Consider the following 9,617-nt stretch of genomic DNA (forward strand, 5'->3'; position numbering starts at 1 on the left):
CCAGAACTCTTTGGAAATACGGTGCTTTTTTGTGGACTTAGGTAGCTCCAGGCCGGTGATTTAAAGGCATCCCTCCAGGACCTGTCCACTGCACAGCCCGGTACCCTACCTATCACTGTTCTTTATGCTGACTCTCAACCTGGACCACAGATGCTCTTTCACCTCACATCTGCCTTGGCCCAAGTCCCACAAGACCCTGCTGTGCTGCCCCACTGGTCCGCCCTTCAGCCTCACAGGTCCCTGCCCTGCTAACCTGGCCACACCCTCTGTTTCCTCACATGAAGTCTGTGTAGAGGTGTGTGCTCTGTGCTTGTCCCCTCCTGTCTTCTCTGTAGTCTCTCTCCTTGCTTGACCCAATTCCAGCTCCGTGTTCCCTGGGCAGCCACACTCAGGGTTTGTGACCTCTCTGTCTTACAATAGAATTTTCCTTGCCATATGTGAAGATTAGCTTGGGTTCTCCTTTTCCTTCTGGATTGTAGGTGCCATGGGAGTCTGACCCCACATCACTCCATCTCAGCTTTTCCTTTTTGCCACCCCATAGGTCCTTGGCATGTGGTGGGCACTCTGATTGTCTGGTGGGTAGAGGATGGCTACAGAAAACAATTGCCAGATCACACCTGTGTTCACACGGCCCTGGTCTCTCCCCAGTCAGCTGTTCCTTGTCTTCTCTTGAAGCCTGGCCTGTCCCAAGCTAGGAAACTTGGAACCGAACCCCATCACTGTGAGGACTGGTGTCCTCACTCTTCCTTGTCTGGGAACCACCTTCTTTCCTGTGCTCCTGGTCAGCCAGTTCTGGACTTCTAAGAGCGAAGGCCTCCCTCAGAGGCAGGCTGCCAGGTAGGAGGAGGAAGTTGCCACCTGTCTAAACAACGACTCAGCCCTCCAAAGGTCACTGACAAAGTGGAGTATGTCCCAGATAGGCTCCCAGGGTGATGCCATGTTTGGAATCCAGTTTGAATCAAAAACCACAGAGAGACTGTGGGACTGAGAAGGAAAAGAAGATGGCTTAGGATCCAATGGCTTTGGAGCTTTCAGCTCTGAGTGGGGCTCTGGAGAGAGCCCAAGGCCGTATGGGGCCAGGTGGGGTAGTGGTACAAATGGCAGCAGGTCTCAGGTGTCTGGTGTTCTTGGGTACTGTCTCTTTGGTGTCTCTTGGCCTGCTGTCCTTAGTACCCAGCCTGTCAAGTACCGTCCTTTGGGTTTGGGGTTTCCCATGGCTGACTGAGGCATTACTCAGGTCTTGCCCCTGCTTCAGGTAGGGAGCTGACTCTCCAGCTGCAAGGATGTTCTGGTCAGACAGGCTTCATCTGAAGTGAGCAGGGAGGGGGCCCCAGGAGGCCTCCAAGCCCACGATTCTAGGTCATCTCCTGCAGCATCCAGAGAATGGAGTGGTATTTATAGCCGCCAGCGGCCACTGAGGGTGGAGAAGCCAGCACGAGCTATGACGCAGGCCCGACCCCCCCCCCCCCACTGCCGTCCCCCACTCCAGAGCCTTCCTGGGATGTGCAGGAAAGGACTGTGCCTGCTGAGGAAGCAGCTTTTGTCACATTGCCACGCTGAGCCCTGGGGGAGATGAGACACTAGTCTCGGCCTGGCAGGAGCCTCAGCCTCTCTGGTCTCACCACGACCTTGTCTGGCCTGAAGACACCAGATGGGCATCCCATTAGCACTCACCTACCCTTGTGCACATTGCCACCCTCCCTTTCCTTAAAAGGTTTGCCCCCTGAAGATAGGGTCCACTGACCTCTCTCAGCCAGGTGAGGGCCAGCACAGAGGCCTCCTCATCCCTCTGCAGTGGGCAGTAGCCTCAGGTTGACTGAGACAGGGCCTGCCAAACCCCTGCCACTGCCCCTGCTCTGGTCTTGCCAAGTGGCAGCAGAGGGCCCCAGCTCCACCTCCTGATGCACCAAGGGAGTGAAACCACAGATGTGGCAGTGTGGCGGTGCTGGGTACCTGGCTATCAAGGGCAAGGCCTGTGGGAAGGAAGGTAACACCAAATAGGCTGGGCCCTGCCTCTGCCCAGCCTTAACCTACCCTGAACAAAGTGGGCCGTGGGTTCTGTCCAGGTCCTGTGTGGGCAGCTTTGGCTTGGAGGCCCGTGCCCTCCTCCCCAGTGCCTCTTCCTTTCGGCCTCCTGGTTGCTCAGAGTACTGGGGCCTGTCCCCCAGACCAGGGCAGAAGCAGGCAGAAGCCCAAGTTTTCTCCCCAGGAACTTGCCATGTAGCAGAGAATGTGAAGTTGACATACCAGAAATCTGCAGAAAGTGGGCCACAGGCTGAGCCACCACCAGGGCTGGAGCTTGGTGACAGTGGGGACAGGCACCCGAACAGACCTCCAAACCGTCAACAGCAGGAGCACATGAAGCAAGGGGATCAGGAGAGGACAAAGCCTCTGGCCAGGTGCAATTGGTGGAAACTGGACAGGAGCAGGACCTGGCGCACAAGAAAGAGTCGGGCTAGAGGGGAGGGTCTTGGCGATCATGGCAGGATGCGAGGGGTCTGGGCCATCGGTAGATAGCCTTAGAGCCAATGCCTGAGAGCTTTAATTTTATTTAAAGGCCATTTAGGAATCATGACATTCTTTAACACCAACCAACAAACAGAACTTTATTGGTGTGTATATGATGGGAGACGGCAAGCATGCATTCCATAGCATGCCTGTGGTTCCGTCAAACTTGGATTATCAGGTTTGCGTGGCAAGTGCCTTTACCTGCTGAGCCGTCTCACTGGCTCCATGATCGGCTTTTGAGGGGGAGAATATTTCCTCAAGCAGCGAGTACGCGTAGTTTGTGCTCCCAAGCACCCTGTCAGTGTCAGGGCCTGCTCTCTCGCTTTTTTAAAATTTATTTATTTATTATACATCCTGACCGCAGCCTCCCCTCCTTCCTCTGCTCCCCCTCCCTCCCCCCACCTCCCCCAGAGCCTGCTCTCAACACTCTGCAACTTTGAAGAGCTTTGTCCTGCCATCCCCCAGCCCACGAGGGAAGCGCCTGCCCGTCATCAGTGTCAGCCATTGACTGATGGGGAAACGGCTGTTGACTCATCGTAGGAAGTGGCTGGCCCCTGCACTGCACTCTGAAGTCTTCGCCCAGTGGATGGCTGAGAAATAGAGTCCCTAGGACCAGTGCCAGGTCCAGCCTGGGCTCCACCCAGCAGTAGGGGCCTCCCAGGCACTCTCCCTTCTCAGAGGCCTGTGTAACTTGTGATGAGTCCAGCTTTGTCCTACTGAGAGGTAGGAGGGAAGAGGGAGTGTGAGAATGGGAGAAGCTGTGGCCTGCGGGCAAGAGTTTCCCCTCTAGACCCTTCTGCCCTCCTAGCTCAGGCAAGGGAAGAGACATATGTGAGAGTCTCATGAGTCCAGGCACCTGAGTAGCAACCCCAAGGCTCTCCCTAGATGCCAGAACTGACTAGAGGGCTCCTCCATCTCATGGTTTTCAGGCCTTTTTGAGCACTTGGTTCAAAGCCTTGCGGTGCACTAAATGACATGGAGTGCCAGGCTCCAGAGACTGCCTGCCATGATCACCTCCCTTCATCTGGGGTCCCCTCAACTGGCACAGGAAGAAAGAGAGCCGAATGACAGAGCGGGCCATAGCTTGCGCTGAAGGTGGTTCCATATTCCACAGTTGGGGCGTAGGGGTGGGTGCTGGCCCTTCAAGTCACCAGAGCTCTGTGGAGCAGCTCCCTGGGGAAGGAGCTCTGCTGTCATTTGATCACTGCTGGCTTTGAAGATGACTGGGGAGTGGCTGAAACCCCAGAGCCTGAGCCTCTGGCCTGTGCCCTAGATGGCTGGACTACCCAGGAGGTGGCCTTCGGAGGTGCACACAGCTCACCTGGAGGCTTTCTCTCACCGTTGAACAGCATGCACCCAAGCAGACCAGATCCAAAGGCTGGTCTACTGCCTGAGGAGGTGGGGCTGAACGTGGCTCAGGGTAGGCTGGGCCCAAGGGGTGGGGGTCCCCAGAGGGAAGGTGTCAGGCTTGGTGTGCCCACTTCACACTTCATTAACGACCTCATTAGGGATCCCTTAAGGAAGAGGAAGGTGCTAATTCTTCTCTGAGGTGTCACTAGCACCAGAGACTGACAGTTTCCTCTGGAGGAAGTTCTGAGGAGCCGAGAATGGGGTACAGCTGAGATCTGATGAACTTCCCTGCAGGGGAGCCATCTGGGAAGCCAAGCATGTGGCCCCAGCAATAGGGAAACTTTCTGGGAGGAGCAGTGTGGTGGAAAGAATACTGGATTGGGCAGGGAGCATGAGGCATCTCTGTCCCCAGGGCATGTGGAGTTTGGGTGGGGCAGAGGTCTGCAGCGTGACTACCTGAAACTTGGTTGCACAGACAGATAGGTGCACAGCTTTCTTATAGGGATATGAATTTGGAGTGTTCTACAGCCCTGTGGCTGTGGGCGAGAGCTCAGGAGTCCAAGCTGTCCCCTATAGAGAAATAGTATTCCCACCTCACTGACTTGTGCATTCAAGGAGTCAATACCCTGGTAGTTTCCTCAGAGATGCCACCAAGCCCACCTGAGACGATCACTCAAACAGGATTGGGACAGCTGCCGGCGTGCTTGCCCCTGGGAATAGAGGGCCAGGGACTTTCTGTTGCAGGGCAGCAGGCTTGGTGCAGAGGTAAAGATTCTACACACACTGGGGAAAACTGATGAATGAGCCAGAATGGGAGCAGACTCTGTGATGTTCTCACCTGCCCTTCACAGCCCCTCCGAGAAGTGAGTACTTCGTTGTCTCATTTTACACACAAGGAAACCGAGGCTCAGAGAAGTGTTGAGTACAGACCAACAGAAGTGACAGGACCAAGATCCAGCACCATGTCAGCCCTGATCCAGATGTGAGATGCAAACAGGCAGAGGGAAGGTGATGCTTGCTGTTGGAGCAGCCTCCAGGTGTGTGCACTTGAAAGGGGGAGTGGTTAGGAGATCCAGTGGAGTGAGCTGATGCAGGGGTGGGAGGAGACTGGCTGCAGCCCAGCAGCTCCCAGGGGAAGAACGGCACCTGAGGCCAGCACCGCTTGCCTGTCCAGGTCCCTGCAGGCCACCTCTGCCCAGAGAACTGAGACAAGCGTGAGAAGCCTATGGGGAGGAAAAGACATGATCTCGGAGACAGAATTCAGCAGCAAAGCCTGGCCTGGCCAGAACTAGAGGGATCTTCCACCTTCAGGAAACCCTTTGCCCAGGACAGAATGTGGGAAGTCAGGTCCAGGCTGCCAAAGAGAGGGTCCTGCCACTCTTTCTGGCCCTCCCTCCCCCATTCCTCAGCAGCCAGCAGCCCTCCCAGAACAGCCAGCAGGAAGCAAAAGGCCCCACTTGATTCCTAGGGAGTTGGCTGGTGTCAGTGGCAGGGCCTGGTGGCAGATGGCAAATTCTTTTCATTGAAGAGGAGTGGAAAATAATTAGCGTGAGAACTGGAAGTGGAGCCTGGTGATAAATGGAGTCTGGTGAGGGTTGGTGGGGAGGGCCAGCAGGGCCAAGCAGAGGCTCTGGAGCCTTATGCCTGGCTCCAGTGTTTGCTGAGTTGAGTGACCTTGGTCAGAGTATGTTAACCCCTCTGAGCCTCAGTTTCCTTATCTATAAAATGGGGAGAAAAATAGCAGTTCGTAGAGAGTGTTAGGAGTATTAAAAGAGGATTCTGTGACTGCTTGCTACCATATCTAGCAGCAGTAAACACTATATAATTAAAAAAATTAAATGTGGCTGAATAATTGTTGGAATCATGTCTAGTTCAATGCAGGTGGCCATAGGTATCATCAACCTTATGTGGTAGGGTTGGTTCCTGATGACCCCATTCCTGTAACTCCATGCCTGACCCCTAGGTGGCGCTTTTTATAGGAAACGGCCTCTGGTCACCTGTCCATTGATGCTTTACCAACAGGATAGCAGGCCTGGCTTCACAGCCTGACTCTGACCCTTGCTGTGTTACTGACTTCATGGCACCTCAGTTTCCCCGTGAGATGCAAACAGACTAACCTGGAGGAGTATAGCGAGGACCCCTAATGGTGAGGGGCAGAGGAAGTGAAACACGGCCCTTCAAGGCCATGGGTGGAGGTGAGGATGTGGCAGGTGTCTGCCAGTCTTAGGCCCTGGCTGGGGGTCAGAAGACTGGCTTTCCGCTCCTGGCCCAGCTGCCCCGGGCACACTGTCTATGCCCTGTGGGGCCAGGCATTTGAGGACCCCTCTCCTGTTGAAATTCTGCCCCGGCCCTGGGCAGACTCAGTTCTGCCTTCTGCTCCAGCACAGCTGATGTGTGAAAAGCAACAGCTTTCAGGCCCCTAACTTGGGTTGCACACGCCCGGGCACAGGCTGGTGGCGCACGCGGCCCTCAGCCCACGCAACTCTCTATCACCTCCTCTGCCGCCACATCCCTTCCTGTGCTTTCAGAGGCCAGCCCCTCGGCCACCCTTCCCAGATGGGCTGCAGGCCTGGGAAGGAGAAAGACAGTACAATACTTCCTCCAGGATTCTGGAGTCGTGGCCCTGGTGTGTGTGGATGTGCCTGAGAAGAAGATGTCAGACTGACAGATCACACAGGCTGCTGTTGGCCCTCACCGTGGGATCTACAGGCCAAGGCCTTCCGTCTACCCTTTGGTCCCTGGCAGTTCTAGGTTGTCAGTAGGCCTGAGGGTTCTACTACCATCACCATCATTCAGGGACCTCAGCTGTGCTCAGGCCTATGGCAGCCCTGTGGGGCTGGCACCCATCGGTTGTCACTGCAGCCTGTGACGGTGGCATCCCGTTTTACAAAGGCAGGAACCACCTAGGACTGCTCAGATGGTTGGAGGGGGCTCCACTGAGCTATCAGGGAAGCACTGGCCGGCAAGCAGGGCGAGTGTCAGCCAGGAAGGGACTGCTGTTTCCCTCCCGACCAGGACATGGTGGTCGCTGGCAGCTGTGCCATGTGGTGGTGGTTTGGGGTGATGCCACTGGGCCTTGTATGGTTGCTGAAGTCCCAACCCCCAAGAGCTGAGCCCAGGCAACAGCAGCAGTAAGTAATGAGTAAGTTGACTGCAAGGCCTGTCTGGGCCAGGTTGGGTTGAGGGACCTGCAGCCTCCCATGAGGGAATGGTCAAGGAGGGCTTCAAAAGGGAGGTGACTTTTGGCAGAGAGCAGCAAGCTTGGGACAAGTGGGGTGGGGGGGGCATTTCAGGAAGGGAATGTGGAACTGGGAGGGGTTGGAGAGCCTCCCAAGCTAGAAGGATCCTGTCACCTGAGGGTAAGCTGCGTGCACCTGAACCCTTTCGGCTCAGGGGTCAAGGCCTAGAATCAGAGAAAATGCCCAGGTTTGATCTGCAGTACCACATGAAACCAGGCACATTAACTGTCATCCAGGCACCCTGGAGGTAGAGGCAGGAGGATCAGAAATTCAAGGTCTAAACACAGAGTTGGAGACCAGCCTGAGATACAGAGACCCTGTAATTGTAACAACAACAACAGTAATAACAATAAATCAATGGAGAAGACAGCATGTGCATTTTAAAAAGAAGTTTGCATTTTAGGAAGAGGAACTTGCAGAATGGTCAGTATTTAACCCAGAGGCGTGAATCATCACCAGGAAAACTGGGCCGTAGTAAGGCAGAGGGCAGAGAAAGAGCCCCCTTAGGGCTCTTATGTCATTCCGTACACATGAAGGGTTCTCCTGGTACACCTTCACACCTGTTTGGGTCCTGGTACCCTTTCACACCCTCCTGGGTCCTGGTACACCTTCTCACCTGCCTGGGTAGGGGCAGCAGAGCTCCTGTTGGAGAGGGTGTGGCCTGCTCTGGAAGTCCTCAGGGTCTGGGAGGCAGAGTCCTGACCCCACCACAGTTTAGTCATTAGGGGCCACTCTGGGGGTGGAGAAAGGGAGACTGAGGAGGTGCTCTACAGTCGCTCCAGGCCAGGAAGTGGCCAGGCCCTCCCCCTCCTAAGACATTTCCTCCAGATGAAATCACAGCCCCAGCAGAGGAACAGGCCCCCATTGTGATGGGCTGGGGTCTCCAGAGAAAGGACGCCTTTCAGGCCCGTAAAAATAGAAGCCTTAGGATTTATGAATCTGTACAGGGGATGCCCCCTTCCTCCCCCATCCTGTGACCTGGGGGTGACCAGCTGAAGATTCCACAGCCTGGCCTGGGAGGGCAGCTGGCTGCCAGGGGTTCACACGCACTCCCTCAGCCCTTCCACCAACCCCACTGATGTTCTCTGGCGTTTGTCCAGTGTCGTGAGGGTTCTGCAGACCTTCTCTCTTGGGATCCTGGCTGGGACTTGAAGAGGGAAGCCCAATCGATCGGCATTTCACAGATGAGGGAACTAAGGCACAGCTAGTAAGTTACACAGTTGGGTGGTAGGTGCTGGCCTTGGAGTTCCTGGGCCTGGACTCCCACCTACCGAGTCTAGGACCTTGTTGTGTTAGCTGCCCTGGGCAGAAGCTGGAGGGGATCTTGGAGGGGGGTGGAACCCCATGCCAGTAACAGGACATGTGTGGGGTCAGCCCCTCAAAACTCTGCCACATGATAGAAAGGCCCTGGTGTTGACCACAGTTCGCCACAGACTGGTCATCTCCTCATCCCCAAACAGAGCAGAGACTGCTATTAGCTCTATCATTCCAATGTCTTGATAGTTCTGCAGTCACGGCTACAAGATCTGGAGTCCGTCTTGGCTCACTTTTCCAATCTGTGAGCTGGAGAGGGCCCTGCAGGCCAGGTAAGGCCAGGCCAGGGTTTTCAGTGAGAGTACTGGGATGTTGGGCACCTGGTTAGCTACAGTGTCAGCCTTGCTAACTCCTTGAGGAAGGGTGGGAGAGAGGAGGTACCCAGTGTGACTGAGAAAGGGCCATATTCTGCTTGAGGAGATGGACTGGGTTGCTGGCAGGGGCAGGACAGACAGCAGTCTGGATGGGCAGGGCCCTCCCTGACCAGCGTCTCCAGGCAAGCATGGCACTGCATCTCCCCTGGCCTGATGAGGGTAAAGGCAGGGCCTCAGCAGATGGCAGCTCCGTACCAGCCCCACGTACCAGCCCCACGTACCAGCCCCACGTACGTCACTGGGTGCATTGAGTGTGTGTGTCCCACCTCCAGCTTTCTACTCTGTGAGTCACCTGCAGACGGGAAAGGAACAGGTACACCAGCTGTTGGCAGCTCTGCCTGTCCCAGCCTTGCTGCCACCCATGATGCCCCAGTTCCCTCCCATCCCATTCCTCCAGACTCTAAGCTGTGTCCTGGGCTGCTTGTCCCAGATTTGGCTCCAGTCCTAAGCCCCTGTGCACAGTAGACCTCCCCACACCCGAGCCACCACAGCTGCTGCTGCTTCTCCTCATCCTTCTCCTGCTTCCCACAATCCACTTGACTCCTCCTTGAGAGTGGGATGATGTCACTTCCTGACGGGGGAGTAGGCACGACCCCAGCAGGCTAGCCCAGCCTCTGCTCAGGCAGCCAGCCCTGCTTCTGGGCACCCTCCTGGGAGCATGCAGTGGCTGCTCCCGGGAGATGAGCCCAGCAGAGCCTGGCCCAACATGACATGCTGCCCAGCCACCTGGCCCCATGCCCCCGTGTCCACTGTCAGGGCTGTGGTCACTGGTCTAAGAAGAGGCTTGCCTGGTTCCTTCCCTACTGAGTTCAGTCTCCACATGCACACATTT

This window comes from Peromyscus eremicus, chromosome 1, assembly GCF_949786415.1.
Source record: "Peromyscus eremicus chromosome 1, PerEre_H2_v1, whole genome shotgun sequence".
Taxonomy (NCBI): domain Eukaryota; kingdom Metazoa; phylum Chordata; class Mammalia; order Rodentia; family Cricetidae; genus Peromyscus; species Peromyscus eremicus.